At 48.0% G+C, this 13,331-nt stretch overlaps 1 protein-coding gene across 1 annotated transcript in view; it reads left to right on the top strand.

The window, feature by feature from the left end:
* SNX33 (sorting nexin 33) overlaps positions 1 to 13,331 on the top strand; it is a 75,644-nt gene that overhangs the window by 48,942 nt on the left and 13,371 nt on the right. The gene's annotated exons all lie outside the window — the stretch shown is intronic.

Below are 13,331 nucleotides of genomic sequence, written 5' to 3'. Positions count from 1 at the left end.
TTCAGTGGGGTTTACTCCCTCGTAAGTGTGTCTAGGACTGCAATCTAAGTTATGGAATCGTGGCCACAAGACAGGCCTCAACTAGAAGCTGGCCTTTAGTGCTGCTGGCCCAGAGGGAGGTCCCTTGTCCAATTAGGTGGAAGCCAATGATTCCGGCTCTGAAGGACCGTGGGACCTGATTTTTTGAATGAAACCCCCAACAGTTCACGGTTACAGAGAGGGCAGGGTTTTTTAAACATCACAGCAAATAACTGCAGGAGAGGAGACACCCAGCGATGTGGCCTATTTGGGAAAGACCCAGTGGTTTCTTTCTGGGTTGAGCTGAGTAGCAATAAATACAAGGAACTCTACCCTCCAAGCACATTGGATTACATGGTTTGGAATCTTTAGCCACTAGGAAAGCAAAGCCCACCTCCTCCCGCTTGAAAATCTTTATTGGGTTTTCAGTAATAAGTAAATACATCAGCAGGTGATGTTATCTGTTCAATGAAGTCACACCATTCTACTCCCCTCACTCAGCAAGCAAACATACTAAGAAAAGGTGTAACAAATATAGGGTTGCCATACGTCTGGAATTTCCCAGACATAGCCAGGATTCGGTCATTGAAAAGCTCAACAATTTTTGTGTCCAGGTTTTCACTTTTTGAAATATGGCAACCCTAACAAATAAGCAAGCTAAGTAATTGAAACAAAGCTAAACCCTCCCTCCCTCTCCCCAGCAGACCCTGGGGCTGGAAGGGGCATCAGAACCTGCATGTCCCATTTGTCCTCAGCAGATAAAAGTAGCAAAGAAATAATAGCCTACATGCAATTTATAAAACATCCAAAAATATATTACATTATCAAATGAGTAATTTACTTCAACACATCCAAACTATCATATAAATGTGATGTAAATCATTAGTTTTATCATTAACAAAGGTGGCTGTGCAAAGTAATCATTCTGTGCTTGTTCCCTAATTATTTTTCAATTTAATTGAAGTTTTTCCACTAAAGCTAATCTCCAGACTCTCCCAAACCAGTAATCCAATCTGCTCCCAATCCTGGCTGTCCCCACAGCTCCGTAGTAGATTATTGCAACACAGTGTACATAGGGCGGACTCTGAAGACAGTTCGGAAACTGCAGCTGAGGTTGCTCATGGGGCAAGAGGGAGGGAGCATCTTTTTCTCACTGCCCTCTAATACCAGAACCCCAGGCCAACAAATGAAGCTGAATGTTGGAAGATTCAGGGCAGACAGGAGGAGCTATTTCTTCCACATAGCAGTTAACCATGGAATCTCAGGGCAGGTTTGGATTGAATTTAGCCCTGAGATACTCAGTCCCAGGGCAGGGAACCAGTCAGTGCCCAGGAGACTGGGGCGACTGCCCTTCGCAATCACCAGTTTGAGTACAGCCTGTTTGTCCCGGAACTGTACTCTCACGGCACACATTCCCATAACATGGATGCGGCCCGCTGAGTATGACTGCAAGGTTGCCGGGAAGGGCTCCAGAGGGGGCAACTTACCCCTGGGGAAGAATGTCTTCGCGGTCTGGTCCGACACGATGGTGAATGCAGATCCGGAGTCCACCTCCATGTCGCACTGCTGACCCTCAATCTTCACCTTGACGTGTGCCTTGCCTTGCGCTGGGAACTGCACAACCCTCCCGTTGATCTCCGTTACGTAGTGGCAGTCCTTTAGAAAACAAGGTGCTGTGGGCGGTCTGCGATGCTCCAGTCTAGGTGCTCCTGTCGCTCCCGACACCGCCGATCTACAGACCCTGGCGATGTGACCCGTCTTTCCGCACGTCCAGCACATAGCATCCCTGAAACGACAACTCTTCCGCTCATGGTTTCCGCCACAACCTGGGCAACTGCCTCGGTGATCTTTGTGCACTGTGCAGGCCTGACGCACGGACTGGGCTCTGGCTCGGAGTAGCCTCTAGCTCGTCCATGGCATGCGCAACTTCTATCTGTGGCTTAGTGGCCTTGCGACTGGCATCAAGCTCCTCTCTTTCATAATTCTCCGTGGCGGTGGCCTCCTTCAAGGCTGAAGCAAGGCTAACCTCTTCTTTAGCCACGATGCGTCTTCTGGCTTTCTTGCTGCTCAGACCACCAATAAACCGATCCAGGAGAGTCTCTTCCAGATTTTGGAAGCCGCAGTGCTGAGCGAGCTTCCGGAGTTCAGCCAGAAATGCGGATACAGACTCCCCAGCACGCTGCTGCCTCTTATGGAACTCCATCCGCCGGGCCATCTTGGTCTCAGTAGGCGCCAAGTGGCTTGTTAGGCAGGCAAGAATATCTTGGAGAGATGTCTCACTCAGCTTCGCTGGAGCAAGTAATGCCTTGGCCAGCTTGAAGGTCTCGGGCCCACAGTAGCTCAGGAATGTGGCCCTTCTTTTGCCGGCATCGGTGATCCCTTGAGCCACTGCAAAGAACTCAAAGCGTTCGACGTAGTCTTCCCAGGTGTGGGGCTCTGATGGCTGGAAGGGCTCCAATACCCTTGGACTCTCCATTGTCCTAGCGGGCAGGGTCGTCTTCTCAGCTGGCCAGTGAGTCTTGTTCTACGCTGCAATCCGGACTCTGAGGCAGGGCTGTGTTTAACCGCTCCTCAGCATTCCGGATCCCACCTTCGTCGCCAGTTGTTGTGACGTGGGGTTTGTGATTTCAGCTTTCTTGACATAATATGCTGGAGACAGTTCTCTAGTAACAGCTCTTTATTAAAGTGAACAAGACTGACTGTGAGGGCAGGAAGGCTACATTTATAGGGACAGGGAACTAGCTAGAAAGGGATACATTTTGGAGGGAACAATATCAAGCAATCACAGTGCTGCCTTTTGGAGGGAACCAGTAAGACAGAGGATCCAAATACAGCAGCTTAAATGAACCAATAGTAGCTGTACCCTCTGGAACCAAAAGGCAGTTACTTATCCTAATGAAAATACAGACAATAATAATACAGACATAAAATCCTTTAACTCAATACACAACAGTTACCACAAAAGGTAATAATGGCTGCCGCCTTGGATGGCTCTCAAAAGAGGGGGGCAGACAAATTAATGGAGGACACGGCTAGCCATGGCTACTTCCTGTTTCAGAGGCAGCTGAACCCCAGTTTCTGCAAATCACAGGGGGAAGGGGCATTGGCGAAGGGTAGGGTAGGGGGAGTTAGCAGGGGCAGGAGCCCCTTGTGATCTATCTATCTATCTATCTATCTATCTATCTATCTATCTATCTATCTATCCAAAGGCCAACTAACAGGAAGAGTCGGAAGGAGCCTTCATCAAAGCCAGGCCAATGCACTCAAAGGCAAAAACAAAAAATCAACAATGCATGGTTTGATTTCAAAGGCACAGCAGATCAGATTTCCACATCAAATGTGATCTGAATAACTTCTCTCTGTTAGCTATGGCTGAGTGCTGCTGCTGCTGCCGCCTCCTGGCTCCCAGAGTTGGAGGTGGAAGTTTGGAGCAGGGGGGAAACTGTCAGGAAAGCAGATGCCGGCTTGGCATTCCAGGCAGGTGGCCAGGACCTCAGTCTGGTTTGCTGAACAGGATTCATTCCGGAAATGATCAACAAGAGCTGCAGGGCTTGTTTGAGTCCTGCTCGATAGGTTAATAGACTCCAGCTGCCAGGCGACTCCGTCCCCCTCCCTCCCTCAGCGAAGCTGTGGCAGAAGTTCAAACCAGGGGATGACAAGAACGGACAAGCTCGGATGCAAAATCCCACATCCCACCATCAGGGCGTATACGGCCGGCATCTGACACCATTTTGGTAATGACCTCTGGCTGCGCAACTTGCAACAAGTCCTCAGGGACTGGGCAAACAGCAAGGTTTGATGGCACAGCATGGGTGATTGTTCCTCAGTTGTGGGACTCTTGGCAGCGAGGCCCTTAGGAGCCTCGGGTGGCAGTTTTTGGCCTTGGCAAGGTATCCTTTAGTCTATCATCAAGTTGGGGGATGCATTCATGCCCCCTTTCCATGTGGCGGCACTTGCAGGGCCCGTTAAAGGGCAAGACTGGGAGACCCTGACCCTAGAGCGGTGGCAAACTCACGGGCCGAGTTAGTGGAAGGGCATGCTGTGTAAGTCCCCTTTCACTGCACCTCATCAGCCTGCATATCCTCAGCCAGATGAGTTGAGAGGGTTACCTGCCAAGCCAAGTTTCCCACTTCTGAGGCTCAATAAAGTTGTGGCCAATTTGAACCCACACTCTGGTCTCTGGTCTCATTCTTTAGGCTAAGGGGTAGGCACTACAGGCAAGGTTTAGCGTGTGTGCCCGCAATCATTGCATAGACTCACCAGGGGCTGCTGCTAGCTTTCAGGTTTGGGCTCTGAAATCTCTGGGTCTGAGATGCTCCTGAGCTGACAATGCCACTGTGTATGGCCATGTTCCAGCCAGGTGAAGGCCAGCGAGGTGGGGGGGGTGAGGGCCATGCTGAAGGGCCTGGAGGTCACAGCTGGGCCAAAGGGTCCCTGCCCGTGGTCTTGCCTCTGAGATTCTCTACTTTACCACATACTTCTAGCTTCTTTAGGGACTGTTTAACAGAAACCCCTTTCCTTTTTCAGCTTTCTCCTAATGGCATGCTGTCTCGCCAGACTGCTGTGAAGAGGCATTCCTTGTTGCTAGCAACATAATGCACTGAGGTTCATTCTGTGGCTTCAAATGCTATTTTGGATTGTGATGTTTTGCTGCGGTCTGGTGGAAGCAGTGGGCTGCTGTGTATTGTGGTGCAAGGCAGGCTTAGAGACTCTTCCCACTTGGAGAGTCAAGAAAAACACATCTGGGCCGCATTTAACAGGGAAGATTTCTTATGTAAGTCAAGTACTACACTTGGGCAAAAAAGTACTACACTTGGGCAAAAAAATGAAAGGCACAAATACAGGATGGGTGACATCTGGCTTGAGAGCAGTACATGTGAAAAGGATCTAGGAGTCTTGGTAGACCACACACTTGACATGAGTCAACAGTGTGATGTAGTAGCTAAAAAAGCCAATGCAATTCTGGGCTGCATCAATAGGAGTATAGCATCTAGATCAGTGTTTTTCAACCTTTTTTGGGCAAAGGCACACTTGTTCCATGAAAAAAATCACGAGGCACACCACCATTAAAAAAGTTAAAATTTTTAACTCTGTGCCTATATTGACTATATATAAAGTAAGGGCTACTGCAAATGTGGCATTCATCATATATTGGTAATATCTCTGTACAAAGTGCCAGAGAGGGAGGTGACCTGTCAGATAAATTTTAAGTGAGACTTTTCTATTGCCACTTGATAAACAAGAAGGGAAGGTGGTGAGGCTGAGTTCAAGGACTTGTGTGGTTTGCAGAGTTGGCGGGAGGCAATCTAGACCACATCATGCTCCTGAATGTTTTTGTTTAGAATATAGCTTGCTTTGACCAAGCCCAATTTGATATCAAACCATGGAGAATTTGTTAGTCCTAAATTGATCCCAAGTTCTCCAGGGGTAAAGCGACAGCCACTGGCAGCCTTTCAGGATGGGGACCTCATTACTGTGATCCCACAGGACACAGTAAGTGTGTTCTTGAGGATACAGCACCATATTACTAATCGGCTGGAGCTGAGAGTGAATTGCTTGGCAATAATTAGCATCCCAAAATCTACTATACCGATACTAAAACAGAAAATTTAATTAAGTTGTAAGGACTAGAGAGCCTCAAAGTTAGACCCATTGAGAGTTAGATGTTAGTGATTCTCTGTGAAACATAATATGATGTTTATTTTAAAAATATCCATTGGAACCCGCGCGACCCTCCGGGAGCAACGGGCCTGCCCCTCCTCAGTCCAGGCCAGGCGCCTCGCCTTCTGCAGGGCGCGCACGTGCTCCTCGCCGAAGAGGCCGCTCACTCCCTCGTAGACGCCACTGGCTGCCCTCCGGAGGCTGTTCTGCTTGTCGGCCCGCGGCCTCGCGCCGACCAAGCCCCGGGCGCCGCCAGCAAGAAGAGCGAGAGTGAGACAAACAGCAGCAGCACCCGCAGGCCGCCTCTCACGTCCGAGGCCGTGGTGGTGGCTGTTGAGAGCTGCGCTCGCCCCGCGTCGTGACCCAGCCGGCTTCCTTTCCGGCGGGTCAGTGTCTTCTAATGGCAGCCGCCAGGCACGTGACAAGGCAGCAAATCGCCCTTCTCGTCGCCGCACGTCGCGGCACACCAGCCAGCGTCTCACGGCACACTAGTGTGCTGCGGAACAGCAGTTGAGAAACGCTGATCTAGATCAAGGGAAGGAATAGTACCACTGTATTCTGCTCTGGTCAGACCTCACCTGGAATACTGTGTCCAGCTCTGGGCACCACAGTTCAAGAAGGATACTGACAAGCTGGAATGTGTCCAGAGGAGGGCAACTAAAATGGTCAAAGGCCTGGAAACGATGCCTTATGAGGAACGGCTTAGGGAGCTGGGCATGTTTAGCCTGGATAAGAGAAGGTTAAGGGGAGATATGATAGCCATGATCAAATATATTAAAGGATGCCATATAGAAGAGGGTGAAAGGTTGTTTTCTGCTGCTCCAGAGAAGCAGACACGGAACAACGGATTCAAGCTACAAGAAAGAAGATTCCACCTAAACATTAGGAAGAACTTCCTGACAGTAAGAGCTGTTTGACAGTGGAATTTGCTGTCAAGGAGTGTGGTGGAATCTCCTTCTTTGGAGGTCTTTAAGCAGAGGCTTGTTTTTGTTTGTAAAGAGACATGCAAGTCTCTTTAGATTTACACAAAGCCATCCATTTACAACATACCAGGTTATTATTTTGTGGGGCAACAATTTTTTAGAAAAATTATAGCCCCAAAGGGGGGTTGTTATAAGAATTTTATGGTCTTATATATAAAACTAGCTGTACCCGCCACATGTTGCTGTGGCTCAGTCTGTGTAATTGAAAAGAAAGCAAAGAGAACACGACCGTCTCCATATTCTCTCCATACATGAGCGTCTCCATATTCCCCTGAGACTCCAGCAGGAGCGTCAGCCCCCCGCCCCCTCCTCCTGGTTCTCGTCCCTCGTCGTCAAGGCCTCCTGTCCCAGTCTCTCCCCTGTGTCGCTCCCAGCCTCCTGTAGGTGGGCCCTCATCCCTTCGGTCGGTCGGAGGGGATTTCAGGTTCTCCTGTGTAGGCGGAGTATCTCCCCCACTCGCCCCCTCCGAGGCGGAGGCGGTGGTGGTGGCGGCCAGAGGGGCCCGGAGGCAGCGGAGGCGGCTTCGGGGGCTGGGCTGGCTCTTGAGGTCCGGCCTGGTTCTCGAGGCGGCATGGGAGGCGGCAACGGTGGGGCTGGCCTGGTGAGGTAGGAGGAGGAGGGCGATGGGGAGGATGGGGTTTGGTGGTACTACACAATGGCGTCTGTTCCTTTGATATCCACTGGAGGGCACTATTATTATTTTCACAAATTCATGTTTTTACCTGTGACAGGTGTCACATCTGTGTAATCTAATTTTATGCAGGTAGGTAGCCGTGTTGGTCTGAGTCGAAGCAAAATAAAAAAATCCCTTCAGTAGCACCTTAAAGACCAACTAAGTTTATATTTTGGTATGAGCTTTCGTGTGCATGCACACTTCTTCAGATACACTTGAAACAGAAGTCAGACCCTTATGTATATACAGAGGGTGGGGGGGTGGGGGGGCATGGGTGATGGGATGATGAGAGTGGTAAACCTGTAGATGGCTGTTAACGACTGCTGATGACTGCAATTGGTCCTGTGGGGGGGAAAGCAAGGGCTGAGGCGCTAAAGAAAGCTTGATCATGCATAATGAGATAAGAATCCAATGTCTTTATTCATCCCAGGTGGCTCCATGGTTTTAAGCTTGGTAATGAGTTCCAATTCAGAAACTTCTCTTTCCAGTCTGTTCCTGAATTTTTTCTGTAATAAAACAGCTGCTTTGAGATCTTGTATAGAATGTCCTGGGAGACTGAAGTGTTCTCCTACTGGTTTCTCTGTTTTGTGATTCCTGATGTTAGATTTATGTCCATTTATCCTTTGGCGTAAGGTTTGGCCTGTTTGTCCAATATAGAGAGCTGAAGGGCACCGTTGGCATTTGATGGCATACACAATGTTAGAAGATGAGCAATTAAACACCAGTAATGGTGTTGTCCGGGTGTATGTGGCAGCAAAGTTGGCATCTGGGTTTATTGCAGGCTCTGGTACCAGTGTCCATGTTAAGTCTGGTGGTTGTATTATTGTGGGTGAGGAGTTGTTTAAGATTGGGTGGCTGTCTGTAGGCAATGAAAGGTCTTCCTCCCAGAGCTTGAGAAAGGGAGCTGTCATTGTCTAGGAGAGGCTGTAGATCTCTGATGATGCGTTGTACTGTTTTAACTTGGGAGCTGTATGTGATGACTAGTGGTGTTCTGTTATTTTCTTTTTTGGGTCTGTCTTGCAGCAGGTTCTCTCTAGGTATCAGTCTGGCTCTGTTGATCTGTTGTTTAACTCCATCAGGTGGATATTTCAGTTCTAAAAAGGTTTGCTGTAGATCTCTTAGGTGAGATTCTCTGTCTGTAGAGTTGGAACAGATGCGGTTGTAACGTAGGGCCTGGCTGTATACGATGGATTGTTTGGTATGTTTGGGATGGTAGCTAGAAGCATGTAGATATGTTTGTCGGTCAGTTGGTTTTCTGTATAAGGTGGTGTCTATACGTCCATCCTGTATTTTTTATAGTAGTGTCCAAAAAATTTATTTCTTGCATAGATTGGTTCATTGTTAGGTTGATGGTGGGGTGAAAGTCATTGAATGTCTGGTGGAAGGTTTCCAGGGTCTGTTGTCCATGTGTACAGATAATAAAAATATTGTCAATGTATCGTAGGTACAAGAGAGGTTTGAGTGGGTAGGAGTCTAGGAAACGTTGTTCTAAATCTGCCATGAAGATGTTGGCATACTGTGGGGCCATGCGGGTGCCCATGGCTGTGCCGCTGATCTGGAGCACCCTGTTGCAACAGTTCAACAAAGATCAGGCTTACTAGCTGCTTTGCTTCTCAATATTCTCTGGTTGGTCTCTGTTATTTTCTCCTACTGATAGAGAACCTACAAAAGGAGTCTATGTGAGCTCTTGGGTACCCCATAAGGATAAAGGAGTGACTTTTCCCCCTCATAACAGTCCCCTTTGTTCTCACAAATGAATTTTGCAGGGGGTGGGCTAAATGACCCTCAAGGACCCTTCCAGCCCTACAGTTCTATGATTCTAGGAGAAATAAGCTGATAGGCATTGCCCCCCCTGTCTGAAGGCAGACTGAGGGAGGTGGGTCAGGGCCCTTGGCCTCAATAGACCGGCTGCCACTGGTGTCCTTAATTTCTGTGCCTGCCTTCTTTTGTTCTGGAAGGCAACTGAGAATGTGCTAGAGCTGATGCCTCACAATTTGGCTGAGGGTTCAGGACAAGGGTGAGGTCTTTTGAGCCCTGAATAAGATCCAATGCTTGGGCTGCTTCAATACTTCCTTATGAGGCAGCCGCTGAGTCACTGAAACAGACACTTATTTTTGCCAGGAAGCAAATTGCAAGCAACCTTTGTCACTGGAGGCTGGGTGGAGTTGTAAGCCTGGGCAATTACCTTTTTCTGCCATCCGTAATCCTGGATGGGCAGAAGGGCGATACCTTTAAACTCTTAGCCACCTGGCAGCTCCCCCTTCCTGGGTTACCTGCAAGTGGTTGATCATTCAGCCTTTCAGAAGGAAGTAGCAAGAGAATAAATGCATGGCTATTTAAGATTCTGCTTCCCACTCAGTTTTACGGTATATAACCCCTTTGTTGCAGGGAACAAAAGCTACCTCATGGTTAATTCTCTCTCTTTCTGTTTGTCTCTCAGCAGATCATTGTGCTGGGATCAGGTGAGGCTGGCAGGGGTGGGATTAGAAGCCAGAGATAAAAGAGGTCCTTCTTTGGGGGCTTTTGAGTCCTGTGGGTGGGGATAACCTTCTTTGTGTTTTGGGGACTCCACCCTGAGCATGTTACCAGGAAAGACCATGTAAGTGTTATAAAATCATATTGGGGGGGGGGGTTTGCAGGACACCATTATTAATGAACAGAGAGGGGTGACAGAATTTGACAGCTGCAATACCCAGAATCCTGTTCAATGCCATCTTCCCTGTCTCCCCACCCCTCCAGCTAGGACTCGACCCTGCCTGAAGGAAGGCTTAAGGATCTGCATATGCACAACAGTTAGCATAAACTCACACATTTCCCCTCTCCACCTCCCCTCCGCCCAGAACAAAACAATGTTTCCAGAAGAAGGGGGGGGGGGAAACCGCCCAAATCCAAAGTTAAACTTTTCTACTCAAGTTAATAATACAGCCTATTATATGTTCTCTTACCATGAAATCTCTATCCGCTGCCTCTGTATTAGAATTGCTGTTTTATATCTTAGAACTGTATATGTCAGGACTGCTACCTTTTAATTAGAAATCCCTGCATTAGGTATGTTTTCCAGGTATATTTTCTGTATGAACCCTGTATGATCCCAACCCACCTGAACCTTGCCCTACTACCACCCTATACCCATTCAAGGACACACGGACAATAGAGGGATTAGCTGGAACAACTTTATTCAAATAAATTGCCATCCTCAACGTAGCCCACCCTTCCATGGCCTGGAGGAAAACACTGCCGGGCGGACTTCCACCCCATGGAAATTGCCAGGAACTGCCCCACCTCTGCACCCATCTCGACTGATTGCCCTTCCTGCCAAACAACAGGGAGCACCATCAACGACAGGAGAAGAGAGATTGACATCTCTCCATCTGAAAGGAAAAGTCATCTCCGCACCCAGCTAATCCGATCTCCCACCCGTCGCCCTTGTCTCCCCCTCCCTCCTAGTCCAGAGATTTCCATGCATGAACAGGAGGGTATATAGGGGGACTTCACCATTTCCCGGGGTTCCTTCCTTCTTTCCAGAGGCAGGGACCCTACAGCTGTAGCTTTGCATTCTGCAATAAAGGGATCAGTTTGTTTTCCTGACAGCATCGTGTGGTCTCTGTCATTTTCCCGGCGGAGCTGAACTTAGCGCAAATTTTGGAGCTTCCGACCTGCGTCTGTCCTTCTTAAAAGGCAACGCATTTTGGGGTACATTTTTCATAACATAAGAATACCACAGCATTTTTCATTATTGATGTAATTTAATTTAATGCATTTATAGCCTATCTTTTTCTGCAAGGAGTCTAAGGTGGTGTTTATGGTTCTCCACCCGCTCTTCATTTAATCCCAAAACAATCCTGTGAGGTAGGTTAGGCTGAGAGGCACTGACCTCACCCAAGATGAGCTGCTTAATAATAATAATAATAATAATAATAATAATGATGTTATTTATGCCCCACCCATCTGATTGCGTTTCCCCAGCCACTCTGGGCAGCTGACAGCATATATAAAACATAGTAAAACATCAAACATTAAAAATGTCCTAATACAGGGCTGCCTTCAGATGTCTTCTAAAAGTTATGTTGTTCTTTATTTCCTTGACATCTGAAGGGAGGGCATTCCACAGGGACACCAAGTGGAGATTTTAACCCTGGTCTCTCCCAGATCCTAGGCTGACACTCTAATGCATGGGTAGGCAAACTAAGGCCCGCGGACTGGATCTGGCCTAACCGCCTTCTAAATTTGGCCCACGGACGGTCCAGGAATTAGCGTGTTTTTACATGAGTAGAATGTGTGCTTTTATTTAAAATGCATCTCTGGGTTATTTGTGGGGCATAGGAATTTGTTCATTTCCCATATTTTAAATCTTAAATTCAGTTCTCCACAGTCCTACACCAGTTTGCAAAGTAATTTCCCCTAATGCAGGCATCCCCAAACTTCGGCCCTCCAGATGTTTTGGACTACAATTCCCATCTTCCCCAACCGCTGGTCCTGTTAGCTAGGGATCATGGGAGTTGTAGGCCAAAACATCTGGAGGGCCGCAGTTTGGGGATGCCTGCCCTAATGTAATGTAATGTAAGGAAGGGACGTGGGTGGCACTGTTGTCTAAACCAGGGGTTCCCAACAAAATTTTCTCGAGGACCCCTCATCGAGCCGCTATTGTGACAAGGACCCCCATTAATTCCTAATCCTAAATCTAATTCCTAATTCCTAATCTATTTTTTCCAGTAAGCTTAACACTGATCTTGGAAGGGTTAGGTTCAAGGGATGCCGACGATTTAGGTTCAATGGACACTGACAAGATCGGTTCGAGAGTCACTGACTTACTTGCTTGAACATCAAATGCATTATCTTCCTCTTCATCTGTAGGCCTTTGTCGTTTTAACGAACCACTTTTTAACCAACGGTCCATTTTTAACTACACAAACTGTAGCTTCCGCGAAAAACAACGCTATGTTTACAAACACTACTGTTTTGCAAAGAGGCAGTGCGCGCCAGGGAGGAGGGAGGGGAATGGAGAAGACAGGGTACCTGCGCAGTAGCGCACAAATGAAGCCGACGCGCGCAAAGCATCTTGGGGAGGTGAGCGTTAGTAGAATGCGTGCGCTGCCTCTTTGCAAAACAGTAGTGTTTGTAAAGCGCCACCTAATGGCATACAGCAGAACTACTGCCTCTATCTAATTCTAGTTTTGCGCTAGACTCTGATAATGCAGGAAGCGGCCAAAACAAAAAAATCTGTTATCATACGAAATATATTTAATATATTTTTTATTCTAATAGCATCTTGCAGACCCCTCTGGCATAGCTCGCGGACCCCTGGGGGTCCGCGGACCACCTGTTGGGAACCACTGGTCTAAACCACAGAGTCTAGGGCTTGCCGATCAGAAGGTCGGCGGTCTGAATCCCCATGACGGGGTGAGCTCCTGTTGCTCGGTCCCAGCTTCTGCCCACCTAGCAGTTTGAAAGCACATCAAAGTGCAAGTAGATAAATAGGTACCACTCCGGCAGGAAGGTAAATGGCGTTTCCATCTGCTGCTCTGGTTTCATCAGAAGTGGCTTAGTCATGCTGGCCACATGACCCGGAAAACTATCTGCGGACAAACACCGGTGCCCTTGGTCAGTAAAATGAGAAGAGCACCGCAACCCCAGAGTCATCCATGACATTCAGACCTTTAATGTATTAGGAAACTGTGGTTTCTTAAGGGTGTCGGGAAGTTTCCTTGGATTCTTGGGGGAAAGTCATGTGCTTTAAATTTGCATTGGACGCTAACCACCAATAGGGTTGCCAGACTCAATAGTGGACAAGACTTCTGTGCCTTTAATTGCCCTGCTCTCTTTTGAGAAATGCTTGGAAATGAAACAAAGGGTCTGCTGGTTTCTCTTTAAGGTTTCCAGACTCAAAAGAGAGCAGGGCAATTAAAGGCACAGAAGTCCTGTCCTCTATTGAGTCTGGCAACCCTAACCACCAATTAATAAAGGAGCAGATTCACCCCACTCACTGCCAATTAAAT

This window comes from Zootoca vivipara, chromosome 14 (assembly GCF_963506605.1).
Source record: "Zootoca vivipara chromosome 14, rZooViv1.1, whole genome shotgun sequence".
NCBI lineage: Eukaryota > Metazoa > Chordata > Lepidosauria > Squamata > Lacertidae > Zootoca > Zootoca vivipara.
Note: the sequence above shows the minus strand (reverse complement) of the source record. Positions and strands in the feature narration are given on the sequence as shown.